This window comes from Pseudophryne corroboree, unplaced genomic scaffold (genome assembly GCF_028390025.1).
Source record: "Pseudophryne corroboree isolate aPseCor3 unplaced genomic scaffold, aPseCor3.hap2 scaffold_1021, whole genome shotgun sequence".
NCBI classification, from domain to species: Eukaryota; Metazoa; Chordata; class Amphibia; order Anura; family Myobatrachidae; genus Pseudophryne; species Pseudophryne corroboree.
The window spans coordinates 155,338-179,016 of record NW_026967648.1 but is presented as its reverse complement, the minus strand read 5'-3'; the positions used below and the strand labels follow the sequence as shown (position 1 = coordinate 179,016).

Below are 23,679 nucleotides of genomic sequence, written 5' to 3'. Positions count from 1 at the left end.
CACATCTCTGTCAAGTAAAGGAGATTCAACTGAGGCAGCACAAGGGAACTCTCATCTGGGGACAACAACTGCAGGGAGAACACATATTTTCAGATGAAAATCTTGGTCATGCTCTGGTTTCTCTTCAGAACGAACAAATCTTTCGCCTTTTACTAAAGATTTCCGTGGAGAGGAGCAAAACTGAGTTTTACCTCAATTTTTGCATGCCCCATCTTTTTGGGGTTTCTTTTATCGGTTTAAAGATAGAATGAGTGTGCTTTAATGAAAGCTCATTTGCATAGAAATTACAGTAAATGTTTGTTTCTTTTCAAACAGAACTTTCTTGACCATGCTACTTGCTTGAAAGATCTGGGAGCACATGGAATACAGTACAAACCATGCTTATAGCAAGGAGAAGCCAGGTGAGAAATCTGCTTTCTTTCAAATTGGGCGCTCACTTTGATCTGAATGAGGACTGCTGGCATGGCACTCAGGCGACAGGTGGAATCTTGGTCATGCTCTGGTTTCTCTTCAGAATGAACAAATCTTTCGCCTTTTATTAAAAATTTCCGTGGAGAGGAGCAAAACTGAGTTTTATCTCAATTTTTGCATGCCCCATATTATTGGGGTTTCTTTTATCAGTTTAAAGACAGAACGAGTGTGCTTTCTTGTTGGCTTTAATGTAAGTTAATTTGTATAACAATGACAGTAAATGTCTGTTTCTTTTCAAGCAGAACTTTCTTGACCATACTAATTGCTTGAAAGATCTGGGAGCACATGGAAAAGAGTACAAACCATGCTTATAGCAAGGGGAAGCCTGGTGAGAAATCTGCTTTCTTTCTTTCATATTGGGTGCTCACTTTGAGCTGAATGAGGACTGCTGGCATGGCACTCAGGCGACAGGTGGAATCTTGGTCATGCTCTGGTTTCTCTTCAGAACGAACAAATCTTTCGCCTTTTACTAAAGATTTCCGTGGAGAGGAGCAAAACTGAGTTTTGTCTCAATTTTTGCATGCCCCATATTATTGGGGTTTCTTTTATCAGTTTAAAGACAGAACGAGTGTGCTTTCTTGTTAGCTTTAATGTAAGTTGCCATAGATGCAGTGAAACACGCGTGTAGGGCACGGCGTGTCCGCGTGTATTTGACTCATGTGAAATGTTATAAAACAAAAATATATGATTATGATGTTAGCTGTTAGTCTCCACTAATAGGGAATAGAAGCTGAGCTATAAGAAAGGAATACACTAGATATGATGTCACTTAGCAATTACAATGTCTAAAGTGCATACAGATAGCTACTAATAACTCTTGATAAGAAAGTATATCAGTGTGGGTATATTTATATGATGGAATATTGGGACTAGTGAATATATATCACTCCTGCTGTCCAGATTGGCAATAACCAGACAATTATGATAAGAGTAGAGATGTCACATGGGCTGCTATAGATATTAATTTAATGCTGTATGTGTCATTTGTTACAAATGGATACATTTTCTATGAGTCAGCCTAGCAGCTGCATGTTCTAACAGAACACTATCCTCACACAGAATCTGCTAACCTTGAGATAACTAAATGACAGTGTGTAACAGTCTCTTTACTATAAGACTGTTACAAAGTAATATATATATTTGAAGTCAGTCTAGCAGCTGTGTGTTCCAGCAGTTTATAAGACAAAGAAAATCTCCTATTGTGGAATCTAGACACATGGGACTGCTGGCCTGTGTCATACTATTTCTATGTAATACCAGTAACATGTATATAACTGTTACATAATTGTTACAAATGGATAAATCTTTGAGTCAGCCTAGCAGCTGCATGTCCTAACAGGACACCATAAATCCTTTACAGTGTAACAAATTGATTGGTAACACTTAAAGGCTGGAGAGCAGTTATATGCCTTACTAGCATACTCAATATACCACATTATTACACCAGTTACCACGATTATTGACAGCGCATTTGATATATTATATTACCCTCACATTGAGTCTGTTTACCTTTAGATAACTAAGTGACCGAATATGTAACAGTTTCTCTATCATAAGACTGTTACAAAGTGAGATAGATATATTTGGAAGTCAGTCAAACAGCTGTGTGTTTCAGCGGTTTATAAGAAAATTCCTCATTGTGGAATCTGGACCACTAAGGGTTATTATATATATAGCACATGGAATTGCCACATCTCCCTATATGATAATTTCATTACACTGTAACATAATAAGAATTAACTCTTTAACAGTGTAAATAGAGAGTAATGAATCTCTGACACATGGAATATATTATTTCTTAGATGAATTGGATAAACCATTATGACAGACACTTTGCTTCCTAATAAGAATTGAGGTGGCTATACCTCTAAGGAAAGCATTATTGCCTACGCCTAGATCAGATTAAATAAGATCTGGCTGAATATATGAAGGAAGGTTGCTATTTATATGAGAATTGGAATTGCTATATTCCTTAAGGCAACCCCACCGATTGATATATGTTGTCAATTAAGTATATCTGAACGGCTATATCTGGACCAGATTTAATAAGATCTGGCTGATTATATGAAGGAGGGCTGCTATTTATATTGGAATTGCCATATTCCTTAAGGCAACCGCACCTGTTGGTATATCTCGCCAATTAACTATATCTAAACAGCTAAATTAAAGCTATTCATCATTTTTTTTAGTTTGGATATTAATAAATATGATCTTTCCATGATGCATAGAGATTTCCCTATCAAGTGATTCCTTATCCGATATAGAAAGCTATCCCCCTATGGTATTGAATTTAGGAATATAGTCTTAGGGGACACAGAGAAATAAGTGATCCCCATCTACCTAAGCACCCCACAAATTGGAGGCTAGCTTACCGGTTATACTCAATCACCCCCACAAATTCGCCAATGGGGATGGCTTCCCGGGAGGTAACCCCTATTGAGTGAAGGGAGTATATAGGATATGACCCAGTGGTACCTGACGACATAGATACTAACAGCTATTTAATAACATTACGCTAGAAAGTGATTATTAGCAACATATATATCTATATAAACAACCCCGCCAGGGTTGTGCCTTCAAAAATAATCACACACGGACACGCTTTTTAAACCTTTTTTTCACATCTCTTTATTCTTCTTATGCACATGTATGTTAGTTCTGTGATTTTAACCTTTATGTTTCACTGCAGTTTGGGATAATAATATTAATATTTATCCAATTTGAATACATACTTAATAAAGGTTATATTTTATGATTCATTCATTCTGTCCAGTGCGTCAACAGTGCAGATTTCTTCTTGTTTTTTCTCCCAAATTCTATAACAATGACAGTAAATGTTGTTACTTTTCAAACAGAACTTTCTTGACCATGCTACTTGCTTGAAAGATCTGGGAGCACATGGAAAACAGTACAAACCATGCAGTATCACAAGAGCTTTTGATCTTTGATCTTTCATGAAGATAGAGCAGAATTGAGGACACGTCAACAATTTCTGCCGAAGGTGGTTCATCTTTCCACATGGTGCCTTTGGCCACTGACACCTTCGTTGAGTCAAAGTCTCTGGCTGTGGTCAGAACTTTGAAAATTTATGTCACCAGAACAGTTCAGATTAGGAAAACAGAGGCTCTGTTTGTCCTGTATGCTCCCAACAGGATTGGGTGTCCTGCTTCCATGTAGACCATTATGCGCTGGATCTGTGGTAAGATTCAGCATGCTCATTCCACGGCAGGATTGCCGTTACTGAATTAGGTGAAGACCCATTCTACTAGAAAGGTGGGTTCATCCTGGGCAGCTGGTCGGGGAGTCTCGGCATTGCAACTTTGCCGAGCAGCTATTTAGTAAACACTTTTGCTAAGTTTTACAAGTTTGATACCTTGGCTGATGATAACCTCAAGTTGGGTCATTCGGTGCTGCAGAGTCGTACGCACTCTCCCACCCGTTCAAGAGCTTTGGTATAACCCCATGGTTCTTAATGTGACCCCAGCATCCTCTAGGTCGTATGAGAAAATAGGATTTTAATACCTACCGGTAAATCCTTTTCTCTTAGTCCGTAGAGGATGCTGGGCACCCGTCCCAGTCCATACTGTGTCTGCAGTTATTACTTGTGGTTATACACATGTTGTGTTATGGTTCTGGTCAGCTTTTTGCTGCAATTGTTCATGCCGTTGGCTTGTGTTCTGTTGAATGCCACGTTCTGCGGCATGCTTAAGGTGTGAGCTGGTAAGATGCTCACCTTAGTTTAACAATAAATCCTTTCCTCGAAATGTCCGTCTCCCTGGGCACAGTTCCTATAACTGGAGTCTGGAGGAGGGGCATAGAGGGAGGAGCCAGTTCACACCCTTTGAAAGTCTTAAAGTGCCCATGTCTCTTGCGGATCCCGTCTATACCCCATGGTTCTTAATGTGACCCCAGCATCCTCTACGGACTAAGAGAAAAGGATGCCCTTGCGCACTATCCTGACTTCTCCTCCCGTCTGCTTACTTTGTGCCTTCCAACGCACAATGCGAACTACAGGTGGTTGTTCAGCCTCTCACTAAGCCCTTTCTGGCAAATTTGAAGCCTACAGTATAACCACCTTTACTTTTCAATAATCTGTTCAGAAGAGGTGTTTGTAGAACGGTGTTTTATTATTCAGTAAAGGGATCACAGATATGATGCGTTGATTTGATGTACAATACGATATGATGATATGTGATAATGAGGTAAAACTGTTAATGAAACAAGAATATGCAATTATGATATGCATGTGAAAAGCAAAATGGATATACACAAGTACATATAACATAGGCTGTGCAAACATGTGATTACATGTGCGAGTATAAACTACAGTGCAGCTAACATTACTCACTGGCTAAACAGGTTGAGATGAGACATTTAATATACAAACTCACCATCGAATGCTATATGAGAGTTGGACCCATGTAAAGCATGACTGTCTGGGACCATGAGGGAAGTAGAAAGGCTGATCCCAGCTTCTTCATCCCAGAATGCATTGCAAGACTGGCTACAAGAGGCTATGAGGGTCAAATTAATTGATGGGACTGACCACTAGATGGGGCAATAATACAACTTTCTGTAGTAAAAGTAATCAGATCTACACAAAGCAAATGCTGAAGGCATGACACTCCCCGTCTGGTATCACTGGTACCATATTTTAAACTCTAAACAGATAACAATAAGAATAGTTCAGTCACTGGTCTGAGGAACAACTTAGTCTCTCCTCGCTTACAGATCTTGACCTCAACCTTACGAACCTTCCCATCCTTGCTTGGGAACGTCTTGGTGACAAGACTTAAAGGCCATTCGTTGCGTTGTGACTGGCAATCTCTGACGAGCACAATGTCACCTGGTTTTAAGTTGGGTTTGGCAACTTGCCACTTGCTCCTTGACTGCAGGGTAGAAAGGTATTGTCTTTTCCATCTGTCCCAAAGGGTGTTTGCAAGGCTTTGAACTTGTCTCCATTGACGTTTGAACAGGTCTTTGGTATTGAATTCTCCAGGAGGAGCATAGGTAATCCCGGTCTTCTGTGTAAGAAGAGTGGCCGGAGTAAGTAGAAGTGGGTCTTCTGGGTCATTAGACACTGAAGTCAATGGTCTTCCGTTGACAATAGCTGAGACTTCAGCCATGAAGGTTGTTAAGCTCTCGTGAGTAAGTCTTGCAGTTCCCACTTGCAAGAATATGGAATCAAGGATTCTGCGTATCATGCCGATCATCCTTTCCCAGGCACCTCCCATATGAGAAGAATGAGGCGGGTTGAAGGTCCATGTACAACCTTGCTCACTGAGATATCTCTCTATGCTTTTAGTGTCAATGTTCGAATTAATTTGTAATTCTTTGGCTGCTCCAATGAAGTTGGTACCTCTGTCGGACCGGATGTGTTTTACTGGGCCACGGATAGCAATGAAGCGTCTAAAGGCATTGATGAAGCTTGAAGTGTCCATTGATTCTATAACTTCGATGTGAACAGCTCTGATGCTCATACAAGTGAATACAACCGCCCAGCGCTTGCTGTTCGCATTCGCACCTCTAGTATGTCGTGTGATGACAGTCCATGGACCAAATACATCAAGACCAACATTGGAGAAAGGAGGGTCTGTACTAAGTCTGTCTGTTGGAAGATTAGCCATCTTCTGAGTTTGGGAAGTACCACGAAGTCTACGGCAAATGATACATTTGAAGATTGTGCTGCTTACACACCTTTTCGCTCCAATAATCCAGAACCCAGCTGATCGTAGAGCTCCTTCGGTAAACAATCGTCCTTGGTGTTTGACTTCGTTGTGATAGTGTTGCACAATTAAAGAAGCTATGTGGTGACTCCCAGGAATGATTAAAGGATTTTTCTCATTTGTCTCCAAGTTTGCTTCTTGAAGACGGCCTCCTACTCTCAATAAATGATTTTCATCAAGAAAAGGGTCTAGCTTTTTTAAGGTGCTGTCTTTGGGAATAGGATTTCCACTGTTAATGCAGTCGATCTCTCCGGAAAAGATTTGGTGCTGCACAACACGGATGATAAGGTTCTTGGATCGTTGTGTTTCTTCTGGTGCGTAAACATTTTGACAGTGGTGCCAACCTTTACATCCATTCACACTTACAGATGCGTTGCGTTTAAATGAATGGACTATGTGAGTTAAGCAGGTAATGGCTCTGACAAGTGATTTCCAAGTTGAAAATCTTTGGAATCTGTGAGGCTGAAGTTGACAATCTGAAGTTACGGTATGGATTGTAGTTATTTGTGGACGAATTTCAACATCTGAGTCTGCGTCTACTAGCTTGAATATGCTACTTTCAGGATTGTTCGAATCTGCCTTGTACAGGAATTCAGGTCCTCTGAGCCATGTAGTGTCTTTGAGGATACTGGCTGGGACAGCTCTTGTAGCGTGATCTGCTGGATTGTGAGCAGTAGATACATAGTGCCACTGTTTTGGATTGGTGGATCTTCTGATTCTTAGCACACGATTGCTGACATAAACATGGAACCGTCTGGTCTCGTTGCATATGTAGCCTAATACTACCTTACTGTCTGTGTAGAAATCTGCTTCAGAGAGTCCAATTGGTAACTCAGATGAAATGAGCTCAGCTAATTCTACAGCTAGTACTGCAGCACAAAGTTCAAGTCTGGGCACTGTGTGTTCTGGACGTGGAGCTAACTTTGCTTTGCCCATGACAAATCCAATATGACATTGTCCCTTGATGTCCATGGTCTTAAGATATGCAACTGCAGCAATTGCTTGGGTTGAGGCATCAGAGAATACACATAGTCTCTGGTTTTGTACTGCTGTAGAAGGCACGGGGGCATATGGACGTGTAATGCGGAGGTTGGTTAAGGTAGATAGAGAATCTTTCCACTCTTGCCACAAGTTTCTTTTCTGGGGAGGCAGTGGGGCATCCCAGTCAATTGACTCACAGGTTAGGTCTCTGAGCAAAGCTTTACCTTGGATAGTGACAGGAGCTGCAAATCCTAAGGGGTCGTACAAGCTGTTTAGAGTAGAGAGAACACCTCTGCGAGTGAAGGGTCTTTCTTCGCTGTTTACTTGGAAGGTAAAGGTGTCAGATTTTAAGTCCCACAAGAGTCCAAGGCTACGTTGAGCTGGTGGGGAATCGGTTCCTAAATCCAAGTCTCTTAAATCGCTGGTATGATCTTGGGAAGGGAAGGCTTCCATCACTACTTTGCTGTTGGAAGCTATTTTGTGAAGCCTCAGGTTTGAACAAGCAAGCATTTCCTGAGCTCTTTTGAGGAGGCTGATTGCTGTCTCGGCTGTTGGCATAGATTTTAGGCAGTCATCCACGTAGAAGTCTTTATCTACAAGTTGTCTAACATCAGAACCATACTCTAGCTCACCCTCTTGAGCTGAACGTCTGAGTCCATAGATGGCAACTGCAGGTGAAGGGCTGTTACCAAAGATGTGTACCTTCATGCGATACTCCGTGATGTCTTTTGAGGGGTCATTGTCTCTGAACCAGAAGAATCTTAGGAAATTCCTGTCTTTTTCTCTCACAAGAAAGCAATGAAACATTTGTTGAATGTCAGCTGTGAAGGCAATAGAGTCTTTTCGGAAACGGATGAGTACTCCTAGGAGTTTGTTGTTAAGGTCTGGTCCTGTCAGGAGTACGTCATTTAAAGAAACACCTTCAAACTGGGCACTGGAATTGAACACCACTCTTATCTGACCTGGTTTCTTCGGGTGATATACTCCGAACATTGGCAGGTACCAGCATTCTTCTGTGTCTTTAAGAATGGGAGCTATCTCGGCGTGACCATTCTCAAATATTTTAGCCATAAAGGAGAAGAAATTATCTTTCATCTCTGGTTTCCTGTGAAAGTTGTGTTTAAGTGAAGAGAAGCGTTTGAGTACTTGTTCTCTGTCATTAGGAAGGCGTTGTCTGGGTGTTCTAAAGGGTAGAGGAGCAACCCAGCTGTTGGCATCATCCTTGACTAGTCCTTTCTCCATTATTTCCAAGAATAGTTTGTCCTCTATGGACATTGCCACCTGGTCATCCTTCTTTGTTCTCTGGAAGACTGCGTGTCCCAGATGATCTTGATAGTTGTCACAGATATGGTTGTCACTAGTTGAGTCTATGAAGGTACAGTGTGGTAATTCCTTTATGAGGAAATGGTTATGACATGGCTGGAATAGAGAAGGGCGTCCATTTTCTAAAGTACAGGTAAGCATGCTGTTGACAGAATCTGGTTTATGCACATCTCCAAGACATACTTCTCCTATTATTACCCATCCCAGATCCAGTCTTTGAGCGTAAGGTGCGTTATGTGGACCATTAATCTGACTTCTGGCTTTGTGGACTTGTAGGATATCCCTCCCAATGAGTAGATTTATTTGGGCATGTGGATCCAGTTCTGGTATCAGATGTGCTATGCGTTTCAAATGTGTATGGTGTTTAGCTACATCTGGTGTAGGAATCTCACTCCTATTGTCTGGAATCTCGTCACACTCTGTGATAGTTGGTAAAGAGAGACATGTCTTCCCATCCAAGGACTCAATTTGATAGCCAGTTGCTCTCCTTCCTGTTGTCTCAAAACTCCCTGCGCAGGATCTTAAGGAGTAAGGAGTGCTGGGTCCTTTAACATTAAAGGTCTCAAAGAAGATTGATCTGGCTAGAGACCTGTTACTTTGGTCATCTAGGATTGCATAAAGTTTAACGGCTTTGTCTGGATGGCCTTTGGGGTAAACTTTGACTAAACATATTTTGGAGCAGGATCTACCGCTAATGGCATCTTTGCAGACTTCGGTACATTGTGAAGTTATTTCTGGTGTGACTGCAACAGTGTCTTTTTGTTCTACACTGTGCTCCCCGCCATGCTCTGTATCGGTATAACTGTGTTGCAAAGCCCATGGGGGAGGACCAGGGTGTAGAGCGGTATTGTGGTCTGTGCTGTGGCATTCTGTGCAGTTAGCACTAACCTTGCAGTCCTTGGCGAGGTGTGATGTGGAGGAACAGCACTTGTAGCAGATCCTATTCTCCTTTAAGAAGGCTTTGCGGTTCTCCAGGGACTTTTCTCTGAAGGTTCTGCATTTCAGGAGAGGATGCGGTTTGTGATGCAGAGGACATTGCTTGGCTGGATCTTTGTCTGTGGTCTCTTGGCGATTAAAGCTGGTAGACCTGCGGAAAGAATCTGAATAATGCACATTAGTCTTGTGAACTGCAACTGATGTTTTGCGGGGGTTAGGTACCATAGGTGCAGTATTTGTCAAGGTAAAGGCAAAACTAGGATCATTCCTGGTCATAGCTTGCTGGTGTACAAAGTCCACGAAAACTGAGAATGGTGGAAATTGCACTTTGTTCTGCCGCTTATATTTGGAGCCATGGTTGATCCATTGTTCCTGCAGATTATACGGTAGTTTCTGCACTATAGGGTTAACGCCTCTGGCTGTGTCAAGGAAGGCAAGTCCTGGTAAATCTCCCTCACATTTAGCTACTTGAAGTTCTTTTAGTAAGTCACTTAGTTCTCTGAGTCTCTGATAGCCTTTGTTGGGTAACCTGGGGAAATCGTCTATTCTTTTGAACAGAGCACTCTCTATTATCTCTGGTGAGCCATAGCACTCATTAAGTCTATCCCAGATCATCCTAAGTCCATTCTCAGGGTGGTTAATGTTAATCACTCTTATCCTTCTAGCATGTTCTGCAGATTCATTCCCAAGCCATTTAATTAAGAGGTCTATCTCTTCACTATGTGAAAGGTCTATTCCTCTGATAGCGTTTTGAAAAGAGGACTGCCAGGCTCTGAAGTTCTCAGGGCGATCATTGAACTTTGAAATACTAATCGTGACTAATTCACGGCGGGTGAGAAATTTAGCAAAGTCTAATGTGTCCTGATTGGCTCTTGGAGATGTCGGTACATTAACACGGTAGGTATATGGTGTGTAGTCATACCTGTTAGTGTTGTCTGGTTCCCGACGGTTGGTATCACACCGCTTCTGTGTGAAGTAGGCTGTGTCTTTCTTGGAGTTTGCAGATTCAGACATCTGAGGTGGGGAAGAGTTGTCCCTCATAGGTTCACAGTGTCTAGGATTCTCTTGCTTGCAAATGTGTGGTCTGTTGTCCACTGGTGGTGGCGCTGTAGAGTGTACTTGATTTGTTTGCATGAGGTCTGAATGCGTACCTTGTAAAGATGGAGGGTTGCTACTCCTTTTTGAGACTTGACGTACGTATTCTGATGTGCGTTGCAGTGAATCCTGAGATCCATTCTCTGTGTCAAGTACATTGGTTCTTCTTATATCAGGGAGTTCTGCAGTCTCCAAGATTTCTGCTTCAGCTATGGCAGCCGCTGCCTCCTTCTCTGCAGCGAGCTTCTCGCCGATTGCTTCTAAGCGTTTGCTCTCGATTTTTAATTGCATCTCCTGCTCGGCAAAGTTAGCCCTTACTTTTGCGGCTTCCGCTTTTGCACGTGCCATGATGGCTGCATTACTGACAGACAAGGATTTGGAGGAACCAGAGACTTGGGACCTTGTTTTGTATGAGGATATCGTTTTCTGTGACATGGTGATCTGGTAGAGATGTTTGATTGTGTAGAGACTGCTGTAATGCTGTCTGCAAGTAACTGTTCAGACTGGTCGCAGATCTCTGAGGAGTCAGTATCTTTGAACTGTTATGAAGCTGCTTGACTGTGAAGAGACTGTTGTGTTGCCTTATAAGCGTGGCTGCACTGACTTGTACAGGTTTCTGTGTAGTCAAATGGCGGTACTCCTATTGCTGAGCTGCCATAGTTGGTAGACTGTATAGAAACTGTGTGGCTGTCATATGCAGATAGCTGTGGCTGGCAGTGTAACGGCTCTGTAAGTCAGTATATGTCCCCACTGCTGACAGGCAATGATTTACTGACGGAGTCAGTGTTAGAGAGTCCATCTGCTTGTAGCATTCGATGTTTTACTGTTCAGCCTCTCACTAAGCCCTTTCTGGCAAATTTGAAGCCTACAGTATAACCACCTTTACTTTTCAATAATCTGTTCAGAAGAGGTGTTTGTAGAACGGTGTTTTATTATTCAGTAAAGGGATCACAGATATGATGCGTTGATTTGATGTACAATACGATATGATGATATGTGATAATGAGGTAAAACTGTTAATGAAACAAGAATATGCAATTATGATATGCATGTGAAAAGCAAAATGGATATACACAAGTACATATAACATAGGCTGTGCAAACATGTGATTACATGTGCAAGTATAAACTACAGTGCAGCTAACATTACTCACTGGCTAAACAGGTTGAGATGAGACATTTAATATACAAACTCACCATCGAATGCTATATGAGAGTTGGACCCATGTAAAGCATGACTGTCTGGGACCATGAGGGAAGTAGAAAGGCTGATCCCAGCTTCTTCATCCCAGAATGCATTGCAAGACTGGCTACAAGAGGCTATGAGGGTCAAATTAATTGATGGGACTGACCACTAGATGGGGCAATAATACAACTTTCTGTAGTAAAAGTAATCAGATCTACACAAAGCAAATGCTGAAGGCATGACAGTGGTGCTGCAGGGCCCACACCCTTTTACTTGCCTTACAGAACAGCTCTGGAGCTGTTACAGTGCCCAGCTGCTGCAAGAAATCAGCTTGAATGCTTCAGGGGATGGGGCATGGCCAACATGAGCCCCACACCAAAGGAGGGTGGGGGTGTTTAATGCGAACTAGGGGTCATCCAAGCACCGCAAAAGGCCGCCATGCCCTGCATGCCCCTTTTCTCTTTTCATATGCAGATGAGGGTTCCAGCCAACTTTGGCCCACTGCTTGGATGACATCACCGTATGCAAATCCGTCTTCTGCAGACCTTCCCCCTGGAATGCTTGTACTAGTTGTTGCATATGGTTTGATATTTGATGGTGCTTCAATATTAGGCAGCCTTCCACCCTCCCATGTTCATCTGAACAGATGTGGTCTCCCTGCAGTTGTTGTCCCCAGACGAGAGTTCCCTTGTGCGTCCTCAGTTGAATCTCCTTAACTTGACGGGGGAGGGGCTGCCCGAGCAGCCACCCTCCCCAGCCCTATCCCAACTCATACTTATTTTGCATATGAGATCTCTTGATCATGAAGATTGTTCTCACAGGGTGAGGTTCATCCATTATATTTTAAAATAGGAAGGTACAAATTACATATTTGAATTGCATCTATGTGCTGGATTCAAATATCCCCCCCCCCTTCCTTTCTCAATTGTGCCCGTCAGCAGCTATTCTAAGGTTGCTGCCAATGGGTGTGACACATTAATTTCTTCTGTGGGGTACACTGGACTCCACAAGGATTCACATTGGGGTGTAGAGTAGGATCTTGATCTGAGGCACCAACCGGCTCAAAGCTTTTGACTGTTCCCAAGATGCTCAGCGCATCCTCCTCTATAACCCCGCTTCCATGAACAGGGAGCTCAGTTTGTAGTTGGTGCCTTCAGTAGCAGGCCACTTAACAGGGGCCTGCCTCAGGCAGCCTAATCTTAGCTATTAATTTTGACAAGAAAAGAAGAACTTGTTTTATGAGAATCTACAAGGGCTGCAGCAGGCTAGGTCTAATAGACATCTTTACTGCAGCTTCATCACTCCCAGCGGCGCTGTATACTCCCGTGCCCTGGTTGCTGGGTCACTGCAGCGGAGGCTCCAGTTTCTTCCTAAGGTCAGTCACACACACACCGCCCTTCCGGATCACGAGGCCGCTGATGAAGGGGATCGTGGCCGTAGGGGGTGGACCGTGTGCGCACTGGCGTGGACACTGATTACTGGGCAGCCGCTCCACTAGCCACCAGGTACAGTTAAGGAGCACAGGTCTGGGAGTTTTACTCCTATATTATCCCAATTTTGTACTGCCCGCAGCGCATTGTGATAGGTAATAGGGCCTGATTCAGGTTGGATTGCAATCACAATAAGCGATCCAACTGCAAAAATTGCTAAGAGCATACGCATGTGCCTGCATTTTCTGCGGCACCCCGCAGAGAATGCGATCGCCTCTGCCTGTCAATCGGGGCGGGGGGGGGGGAGAGGGGGGTCAACAACACTCCATTTCCAAGTCAGGGATGGAGCGGTGCGGGGGCAAGGCATCAAAATGGGGTCTGCAGCGGAGGAGACACAGGGGGCGTGGTCACAGCGGCTGTATGACATCACATTCAGCCGCTGTGATCACAAAAATGGTGGCGGCTTCCTGCGCGCACATACAGTCTGCACCAGCAGGAGGCTACACCATTTTTTATGATCACGCTGAACTGCAGTGCGACTGCAATTACAGCATGGTCAAGAATGGAGGCGTCATGCTGGGTGGCCATGCCCTGTCACTGTGCAGGAGCCAGCACCGCACACACACTAGTCCCCGGGTGCAGCCCCCAACCCCCGGGACACCCGGAGCAACAAAATGTAGATTCAGGCCACCAGGCCACGCCCCTACCTATGAAACCATGCCTCCTTTTTACCATTGCACTGCTTATCTGCGCGCACTGCATTACAATCTCCCTCGCCACCTCTCTGGGTGTCACCAGTGATAGTGACACCTCTGCCATGCTTGTAGCAGCTGGTCCTAAGATCTACGCCTCAAGCCCTGAGTGTTTGCCCTTGTGACTTGTTGATCATCATAGCGAAGCAGATGCTTACAGAAAACTGCAGGGGCTTAGATTGAAAATAAAAAAATTGATGGGTATAAGGTAGAGAGGAGCGGGTTCGGTTCTCCGAGAACCGAATTCCCGACGAACTCCACGTGGTTTACACTGGTCCGAGGCAGGCTCGGTTGTTCCCGCCTGACTCGGAAAACCTGAACAAGGGAAAATGTCATCATCCCGCTGTCGGATTCTCGCGAGATTCGGATTCCATATAAAGAGCTGCGCGTTGCCGCCATTTTTACTCGTGCATTGAAGAGAGAGCGGAGAGGACGTGGCTATGTTCTCTCAGTGGAAATCTCAATATCAGTGCTCAGTATCAGTGGTTACTTATTGCTGCTCAGTAATACTAGTAGTGTGTCTCTCCTGCTCAGTGTCAGTTCTCAGTAGTATCCTCATCAGTGCTCAGTATCACTGCTCATTGTCTTGTGCTGCATTGTGGTGCTCAGCATACTACAGTACATTACTAATAGTCCAGTGCTGCATCTTGCTGCTCAGTGTCAGTTCTAGTATCCTCATCAGTGCTCACTATCACTGCTCATTACATTGTGGTGTTCTGTATACTACAGTAACATAGTAATATAGTAACATATAGTAACATAGTTTTTGAGGTTGAATAGAGGCAAATTGCCCATCGTGTTCAACCTGTTTTAAGTTGTGATGATTCTACATACTTGCTGAATAATGTTTTATGACTAGTTAGCTACTATAACTCATGTTACCCCCGGATTAACCATGTTGATATTTTAAGTATTATAACCTTGGATAGCTTTTTCATTCAGAAATGTATCCATTCCTTTTTTAAATCCAATTACAGAGTCCGCCATTACCACCTTCCCTGGCAGGGAATTCCACATCCTGATTGCCCTAACAGTGAAGATCATAGTATCTCACCTGGCAGGTAAGTAGGAGTTGGGCTAGAGCTGTGGAGGATTGCTACTCGGGCACCCCCTGTCAAGTGAAGGAGATTCAACTGAGGCAGCACAAGGGAACTCTCGAAAGAAGAACAAGGCTAGAGGAAGATCTGAGACAAAGAAATCTGACTTTTACCAGAGCTGACCAGAGGAAAGCACAAACACAGTCCCCCACTACCACAAATAATGCAGTCGAGTTTCCCACATTTGGGGAAATCACAGGGGTCAGCATACCCAGAGTGCAATGAATGAACCTCACCCTGGGAGAACAATCTTCATGACCATGGTATCGCCTATGCAAAATAAGTATGATTTGGGATAGGGCTGGGGAGGGCCGCTGCTCAGGCACATCTCTGTCAAGTAAAGGAGATTCAACTGAGGCAACACAAGGGAACTCTCATCTGGGGACAACAACTGCAGGGAGAACACATATTTTCAGATGAACATGGGAGGGCAGAAGGCTGCCTAATACTGAAGCACCCCCAAACAACAAACCAAATGCAACTACTAGTGCAAGCATTCCTGCGGGAAGGCCTGCAGCAGATGGATTTGCATATGGTGATGTCATCCAAGCAGTGGGTCAAAGTTGGCTTCAACCCTCGTCTGCATATGAAAATAAAAAAGGGGTGTGCAGGGCATGGCGGCCTTTTGCGGCGCTTGGATGACCCCTAGTTCGCATTAAACACCTCCACCTTCCTTCGGTGTGGGGCTCATGTTGGCTATGCCCCAGCCCCTGAAGCATTCAAGCTGATTTCTTGCAGCAGCTGGGCACTGTAACAGCTCCAGAGCTGCTCTGTAAAGCAAGTAAAAGGGTGTGGGCCCTGCAGCACTACCTGTAGTTTGCATTGTGCGTTGGAAGGCACAAAGAAAGCAGACGGGAGAAGTCAGGATAGTGCACAAGGGCATAGAAGGGAGCGGCTCAAGAAAAGAGAAGTGGAAACAGACAGCAAACTAGGCTGGAGAGAGACCTGAGACAAAGAGATCTGAATTATACGAGAGCCGACCAGAGGAAACACAAATTATGTAATCAAGTGTCCCACATTTGGGGAACACGTAGGAGCAGCACACCCAGAGTGCATTGCCCTGGGAGAAGCACCTTCCTGATCATAGTATCTCACCTGGCAGGTAAGTAGGAGTTGGGCTAGAGCTGGGGAGGGTCGCTGTTCGGGCACCCCCCTGTCAAGTGAAGGAGATCCAACTGAGGCAGCACAAGGAAACTCTCAAAAAAAGAACAAGGCTAGAGGTAGATCTGAGACTAAGAAATCTGACTTTTACCAGAGCTGACCAGAGGAAAGCACAAACACAGTCCCCCACTACCACAAATAATGCAGTCGAGTTTCCCACATTTGGGGAAATCACAGGGGTCAGCATACCCAGAATGCAATGAATGAACCTCACCCTGGGAGAACAATCTTCATGACAATGGTATCTTCTATGCAAAATAAGTATGATTTGGGATAGGGCTGGGGAGGGCCGCTGCTCAGGCACATCTCTGTCAAGTAAAGGAGATTCAACTGAGGCAGCACAAGGGAACTCTCATCTGGGGACAACAACTGCAGGGAGAACACATATTTTCAGATGAACATGGGAGAGCAGAAGGCTGCCTAATACTGAAGCACCCCCAAACAACAAACCAAATGCAACAACTAGTACAAGCATTCCTGGGAAAAGGTCTGCAGAAGACGGATTTGCATACGGTGATGTCATCCAAGCAGTGGGCCAAAGTTGGCTGGAACCCTCATCTGCATATGAAAAGAGAAAAGGGGTATGCAGGGCATGGCGGCCTTTTGCGGCGCTTGGATGACCCTTAGTTTGCATTAAACACCTCCACCCTCCGTCGGTGTGGGGCTCATGTTGGCTATGCCCCAGCCCCTGAAGCATTCAAGCTGATTTCTTGCAGCAGCTGGGCACTGTAACAGCTCCAGAGCTGCTCTGAAAGGCAAGTAAAAGGGTGTGGGCCCTGCAGCACTACCTGTAGTTTGCATTGTGCGTTGGAAGGCACAAAGTAAGCAGACAGGAGAAGTCAGGAGAGTGCACAAGGGCATAGAAGGCAGCGGCTCAAGAAAAGAGAAGTGGAAACAGACAGCAAACTAGGCTGGAGAGAGACCTGAGACAAAGAGATCTGAATTATACGAGAGCCGACCAGGGGAAACACAAATTATGCAGTCAAGTTTCCCACATTTGGGGAAATCGCAGGAGCAGCACACCCAGAGTGCAATGGGTGAGCCTTGCCCTGGGAGAAGCACCTTCATGATCATAGTATCTCACCTGGCAGGTATGTAGGAGTTGGGCTAGAGCTGGGGAGGGTCGCTGCTCGGGTACCCCCCTGTCAAGTGAAGGAGATCAAACTGAGGCAGCACAAGGAAACTCTCAAAAAAAGAACAAGGCTAGAGGAAGATCTGAGACAAAGAAATCTGACTTTAACCAGAGCTGACCAGAGGAAAGCACAAACACAGTCCCCCACTACCACAAATAAAGCAGTCAAGTTTCCCACATTTGGGGAAATCACAGGGGTCAGCATACCCAGAATGCAATGAATGAACGTTACCCTGGGAGAACAATCTTCATGACAATGGTATCTCCTATGCAAAATAAGTATGATTTGGGATAGGGCTGGGGAGGGCCGCTGCTCAGGCACATCTCTGTCAAGTAAAGGAGATTCAACTGAGGCAGCACAAGGGAACTCTCATCTGGGGACAACAACTGCCGGGAGAACACATATTTTCAGATGAACATGGGAGGGCAGAAGGCTGCCTAATACTGAAGCACCCCAAACAACAAACCAAATGCAACAACTAGTACAAGCATTCCTGGGGGAAGGTCTGCAGAAGACGGATTTGCATACAGTGATGTCATCCAAGCAGTGGGCCAAAGTTGGCTGGAACCCTCATCTGCATATGAAAAGAGAAAAGGGGTATGCAGGGCATGGCGGCCTTTTGCGGCGCTTGAATGACCCTTAGTTCGCATTAAACACCCCCACCCTCCTTCGGTGTGGGGCTCATGTTGGCCATGCCCCAGCCCCTGAAGCATTCAAGCTGATTTCTTGCAGCAGCTTGGCACTGTAACAGCTCCAGAGCTGCTCTGTAAGGCAAGTAAAAGGGTGTGGGCCCTGCAGCACTACCTGTAGTTTGCATTGTGCATCGGAAGGCACAAAGTAAGCAGACAGGAGGAGAAGTCAGGATAGTGCACAAGGGTGTAGAAGGGAGGGGCTCAAGAAAAAAGAAGTGGAAACAGACAGCAAACTAGGCTGGAGAGAGACCTGAGACAAAGAGATCTGAATTATATGAGAGCCGACTAGGGGAAACACAAATTATGCAGTCAAGTTTCCCACATTTGGGGAAATCGCAGGGGCAGCACACCCAGAGTGCAATGGGTGAGCCTTGCCCTGGGAGAAGCAACTTCATGATCATAGTATCTCACCTGGCAGGTAAGTAGGAGTTGGGCTAGAGCTGGGGAGGGTCGCTGCTCGGGCACCCCCCTGTCAAGTGAAGGAGATCCAACTGAGGCAGCACAATGGAACTCTTGAAAGAAGAACAAGGCTAGAGGAAGATCTGAGACAAAGAAATCTGACTTTTACCAGAGCAGACCAGAGGAAAGCACAAACACAGTCCCCCACTACCACAAATAATGCAGTTGAGTTTCCCACATTTGGGGAAATCACAGAGGTCAGCATACCCAGAACGCAATGAATGAACCTAACCCTGGGAGAACAATCTTCATGACCATGGTATCTCCTATGCAAAATAAGTATGATTTGGGATAGGGCTGGTGAGGGCCGCTGCTCAGGCACATCTCTGTCAAGTAAAGGAGATTCAACTGAGGCAGCACAAGGGAACTCTCATCTGGGGACAACAACTGCAGGGAGAACACATATTTTCAGATGAACATGGGAGGGCAGAAGGCTGCCTAATACTGAAGCACCCCCAAACAACAAACCAAATGCAACAACTAGTGCAAGCATTCCTGGGGGAAGGCCTGCCGCAGATGGATTTGCATATGGTGATGTCATCCAAGCAGTGGGTCAAAGTTGGCTTCAACCCTCGTCTGCATATGAAAAGAGAAAAGGGGCATGCAGGGCATAGCGGCCTTTTGCGGCGCTTGGCTGACCCCTAGTTCGCATTAAACACCTCCACCCTCCGTCGGTGTGGGGCTCATGTTGGCTATGCCCCAGCCCCTGAAGCATTCAAGCTGATTTCTTGCTGCAGCTGGGCACTGTAACAGCTCCAGAGCTGCTCTGTAAGGCAAGTAAAAGGGTGTGGGCCCTGCAGCACTACCTGTAGTTTGCATTGTGCGTTGGAAGGCACAAAGTAAGCAGACAGGAGAAGTCAGGAGAGTGCACAAGGGCATAGAAGGCAGCGGCTCAAGAAAAGAGAAGTGGAAACAGACAGCAAACTAGGCTGGAGAGAGACCTGAGACAAAGAGATCTGAATTATACGAGAGCCGACCAGGGGAAACACAAATTATGCAGTCAAGTTTCCCACAGGAGTATATAGGATACGACCCAGTGGTACCTGACGACATAGATACTAACAGCTATTTAATAACATTACGCTAGAAAGTGATTATTAGCAACATATATATCTATATAAACAACCCCGCCAGGGTTGTGCCTTCAAAAATAATCACACACGGACACGCTTTTTAAACCTTTTTTTCACATCTCTTTATTCTTCTTATGCACATGTATGTTAGTTCTGTGATTTTAACCTTTATGTTTCACTGCAGTTTGGGATAATAATATTAATATTTATCCAATTTTAATACATACTTAATAAAGGTTATATTTTATGATTCATTCATTCTGTCCAGTGCGTCAACAGTGCAGATTTCTTCTTGTTTTTTCTCCCAAATTCTATAACAATGACAGTAAATGTTGTTTCTTTTCAAACATAACTTTCTTGACCATGCTTCTTTCTTGAAAGATCTGGGAGCACATGGAAAACAGTACAAACCATGCAGTATCACAAGAGCCTTTATTTGATCTTTCATGAAGATAGAGCAGAATTGAGGACACGTCAACAATTTCTGCCGAAGGTGGTTCATCTTTCCACATGGTGCCTTTGGCCACTGACACCTTCGTTGAGTCAAAGTCTCTGGCTGTGGTCAGAACTTTGAAAATTTATGTCACCAGAACGGTTCAGATTAGGAAAACAGAGGCTCTGTTTGTCCTGTATGCTCCCAACAGGATTGGGTGTCCTGCTTCCATGTAGACCATTATGCGCTGGATCTGTGGTAAGATTCAGCATGCTCATTCCACGGCAGGATTGCCGTTACTGAATTAGGTGAAGACCCATTCTACTAGAAAGGTGGGTTCATCCTGGGCAGCTGGTCAGGGAGTCTCGGCATTGCAACTTTGCCGAGCAGCTATTTAGTAAACACTTTTGCTAAGTTTTAAAAGTTGTAGAGTAAAGGAGATTCAACTGAGGCAGCACAAGGGAACTCCCATCTGGGGACAACAACTGCAGTGAGAACACATATTTTCAGATGAACATGGGAGGGCAGAAGGCTGCCTAATACTGAAGCACCCCCAAACGACAAACCAAATGCAACAACTAGTACAAGCATTCCTGGGGGAAGGTCTGCAGAAGACGGATTTGCATACAGTGATGTCATCCAAGCAGTGGGCCAAAGTTGGCTGGAACCCTCATCTGCATATGAAAAGAGAAAAGGGGTATGCAGGGCATGGCGGCCTTTTGCGGCGCTTGGATGACCCTTAGTTCGCATTAAACACCCCCACCCTCCTTCGGTGTGGGGCTCATGTTGGCCATGCCCCAGCCCCTGAAGCATTCAAGCTGATTTCTTGCAGCAGCTTGGCACTGTAACAGCTCCAGAGCTGCTCTGTAAGGCAAGTAAAAGGGTGTGGGCCCTGCAGCACTACCTGTAGTTTGCATTGTGCATTGGAAGGCACAAAGTAAGCAGACAGGAGGAGAAGTCAGGATAGTCCACAAGGGTATAGAAGGGAGGGGCTCAAGAAAAAAGAAGTGGAAACAGACAGCAAACTAGGCTGGAGAGAGACCTGAGACAAAGAGATCTGAATTATATGAGAGCCGACCAGGGGAAACACAAATTATGCAGTCAAGTTTCCCACATTTGGGGAAATCGCAGGGGCAGCACACCCAGGTGAGATACTATAATCAGGACGGTGCTTCTCCCAGGGCAAAGCTCACCCATTGCACTCTGGGTGTGCTGCTCCTACGATTTCCCCAAATGTGGGACGCTTGACTGCATAATTTGTGTTTCCTCTGGTCGGCTCTCGTATAATTCAGATCTCTTTGTCTCAGGTCTCTCTCCAGCCTAGTTTGCTGTCTGTTTCCACTTCTTTTTTCTTGAGCCCCTACCTTCTATACCCTTGTGCACTATCCTGACTTCTCCTCCCGTCTGCTTACTTTGTGCCTTCCAATGCACAATGCAAACTACAGGTAGTGCTGCAGGGCCCACACCCTTTTACTTGCCTTACAGAGCAGCTCTGGAGCTGTTACAGTGCCCAGCTGCTGCAAGAAATCAGCTTGAATGCTTCATGGGATGGGGCATGGCCAACATGAGCCCCACACCAAAGGAGGGTGGGGGTGTTTAATGCGATCTAGGGGTCATCCAAGCACCGCAAAAGGCTGCCATGCCCTGCACGCCCCTTTTCTCTTTTCATATGCAGATGAGGGTTGAAGCCAACTTTGACCCACTGCTTGGATAACATCACCATATGCAAATCCATCTGCTGCAGGCCTTCCCCCAGGAATGCTTGCACTAGTTGTTGCATTTGGTTTGTTGTTTGGGGGTGCTTCAGTATTAGGCAGCCTTCTGCCCTCCCATGTTCATCTGAAAATATGTGTTCTCCCTGCAGTTGTTGTCCCCAGATGAGAGTTCCCTTGTACTGCCTCAGTTGAATCTCCTTTACTTGACAGAGATGTGCCTGAGCAGCGGCCCTCCCCAGCCCTATCCCAAATCATACTTATTTTGCATAGGAGACACCATGGTCATGAAAATTGTTCACCCAGGGTGAGGTTCATTCATTGCATTCTGGGTATGCTGACCCCTGTGATTTCCCCAAATGTGGGAAACTCGCCTGCATTATTTGTGGTAGTGGGGGACTGTGTTTGTGTTTTCCGCTGTTCAGCTCTGGTAAAAGTCAGATTTCTTTGTCTCAGATCTTCCTCTAGCCTTGTTCTTCTTTCGAGAGTTCCATTGTGCTGCCTCAGTTGGATCTCCTTCACTTGACAGGGGGGTGCCCGAGCAGCGACCCTCCCCAGCTCTAGCCCAACTCCTACTTACCTGCCAGGTGAGATACTATGATCTTGAAGGTGCTTCTCCCAGGGCAAGGCTCACCCATTGCACTCTGGGTGTGCTGCCCCTGCGATTTCCCCAAATGTGGGAAACTTGACTGCATAATTTGTGTTTCCCCTGGTCGACTCTCGTATAATTCAGATCTCTTTGTCTCAGGTCTCTCTCCAGCCTAGTTTGCTGTCTGTTTCCACTTCTCTTTTCTTGAGCCGCTCCCTTCTATGCCCTTGCGCACTATCCTGACTTCTCCCGTCTGCTTACTTTGTGCCTTCCAACGCACAATGCGAACTACAGGTAGTGCTGCAGGGCCCACACCCTTTTATTTGCCTTACAGAGCAGCTCTGGAGCTGTTACAGTGCCCAGCTGCTGCAAGAAATCAGCTTGAATGCTTCAGGGGCTGGGGCATAGCCAACATGAGCCCCACACCAAAGGAGGGTGGAGGTGTTTAATGCGAACTAGGGGTCATCCAAGCGCCGCAAAAGGCCGCCATGCCCTGCATAACCCTTTTCTCTTTTCATATGCAGATGAGGGTTCCAGCCAACTTTGGCCCACTGCTTGGATGACATCACCGTATGCAAATTCGTCTCCTGCAGACCTTCCCCCAGGAATGCTTGTACTAGTTATTGCATATGGTTTGATATTTGATGGTGCTTCAGTATTAGGCAGCCTTCCGCCCTCCCATGTTCATCTGAAAAGATGTGGTCTCCCTGCAGTTGTTGTCCCCAGACGAGAGTTCCCTTGTGCCTCCTCAGTTGAATCTCCTTAACTTGACGGGGGAGGGGCTTGCCCGAGCAGCCACCCTCCCCAGCCCTATCCCAACTCATACTTATTTTGCATATGAGATCTCTATATCATGAAGATTGTTCTCACAGGGTGAGGTTCATCCATTATATTTTAAAATAGGAAGGTTCAAATTACATATTTGAATTGCATCTATGTGCTGGATTCAAATGTCCCCCCCCCCCTTCCTTTCTCAATTGTGCCCGTCAGCAGCTATTCTAAGGTTGCTGCCAATGGGTGTGACACATTAATTTCTTCTGTGGGGTACACTGGACTCCACAAGGATTCACATTGGGGTGTAGAGTAGGATCTTGATCTGAGGCACCAACCGGCTCAAAGCTTTTGACTGTTCCCAAGATGCTCAGCGCATTCTCCTCTATAACCCCGCTTCCATGAACAGGGAGCTCAGTTTGTAGTTGGTGCCTTCAGTAGCAGGCCACTTAACAGGGGCCTGCCTCAGGCAGCCTATTCTTAGCTATAAATTTTGACAAGAAAATAAGAACTTTTTTTATGAGAATCTACAAGGGCTGCAGCAGGCTAGGTCTAATAGACATCTTTACTGCAGCTTCATCACTCCCAGCGGCGCTGTATACTCCCGTGCCCTGGTTGCTGGATCACTGCAGCGGAGGCTCCGGTTTCTTCCTAAGGTCA

The 23,679-nt window shown here is 45.4% G+C and overlaps 11 non-coding genes and 1 pseudogene across 11 annotated transcripts; 6 read left to right on the top strand and 6 right to left on the bottom strand.

Moving 5' to 3' along the window:
• Nucleotides 1–108: 108 nt before the first annotated feature.
• LOC134987885 (U5 spliceosomal RNA) lies at nucleotides 109–224 on the top strand. Its single transcript, XR_010193429.1, has one exon. It is a non-coding gene; the product is annotated as a U5 spliceosomal RNA (small nuclear RNA).
• A 270-nt stretch (nucleotides 225–494) lies between these two features.
• LOC134987910 (U5 spliceosomal RNA) lies at nucleotides 495–610 on the top strand. Its single transcript, XR_010193454.1, has one exon. It is a non-coding gene; the product is annotated as a U5 spliceosomal RNA (small nuclear RNA).
• A 286-nt stretch (nucleotides 611–896) lies between these two features.
• Nucleotides 897–1,012, top strand: LOC134987898 (U5 spliceosomal RNA). The gene has a single exon (XR_010193442.1). It is a non-coding gene; the product is annotated as a U5 spliceosomal RNA (small nuclear RNA).
• A 14,107-nt stretch (nucleotides 1,013–15,119) lies between these two features.
• LOC134987936 (U1 spliceosomal RNA) lies at nucleotides 15,120–15,283 on the bottom strand. The gene has a single exon (XR_010193479.1). It is a non-coding gene; the product is annotated as a U1 spliceosomal RNA (small nuclear RNA).
• Nucleotides 15,284–16,258: 975 nt separating this feature from the next.
• LOC134987961 (U1 spliceosomal RNA) lies at nucleotides 16,259–16,422 on the bottom strand. The gene has a single exon (XR_010193502.1). It is a non-coding gene; the product is annotated as a U1 spliceosomal RNA (small nuclear RNA).
• Nucleotides 16,423–17,093: 671 nt separating this feature from the next.
• Nucleotides 17,094–17,256, bottom strand: LOC134987850 (U1 spliceosomal RNA). The gene has a single exon (XR_010193405.1). It is a non-coding gene; the product is annotated as a U1 spliceosomal RNA (small nuclear RNA).
• Nucleotides 17,257–17,408: 152 nt separating this feature from the next.
• Nucleotides 17,409–17,572, bottom strand: LOC134987814 (U1 spliceosomal RNA). Its single transcript, XR_010193383.1, has one exon. It is a non-coding gene; the product is annotated as a U1 spliceosomal RNA (small nuclear RNA).
• A 701-nt stretch (nucleotides 17,573–18,273) lies between these two features.
• On the bottom strand, nucleotides 18,274–18,408 carry LOC134987859 (U1 spliceosomal RNA; annotated as a pseudogene).
• A 152-nt stretch (nucleotides 18,409–18,560) lies between these two features.
• On the bottom strand, nucleotides 18,561–18,724 carry LOC134987957 (U1 spliceosomal RNA). Its single transcript, XR_010193497.1, has one exon. It is a non-coding gene; the product is annotated as a U1 spliceosomal RNA (small nuclear RNA).
• A 2,361-nt stretch (nucleotides 18,725–21,085) lies between these two features.
• On the top strand, nucleotides 21,086–21,241 carry LOC134987882 (U1 spliceosomal RNA). Its single transcript, XR_010193426.1, has one exon. It is a non-coding gene; the product is annotated as a U1 spliceosomal RNA (small nuclear RNA).
• A 674-nt stretch (nucleotides 21,242–21,915) lies between these two features.
• On the top strand, nucleotides 21,916–22,079 carry LOC134987819 (U1 spliceosomal RNA). The gene has a single exon (XR_010193387.1). It is a non-coding gene; the product is annotated as a U1 spliceosomal RNA (small nuclear RNA).
• A 152-nt stretch (nucleotides 22,080–22,231) lies between these two features.
• On the top strand, nucleotides 22,232–22,394 carry LOC134987828 (U1 spliceosomal RNA). Its single transcript, XR_010193395.1, has one exon. It is a non-coding gene; the product is annotated as a U1 spliceosomal RNA (small nuclear RNA).
• The last annotated feature ends 1,285 nt before the right edge of the window (nucleotides 22,395–23,679 follow it).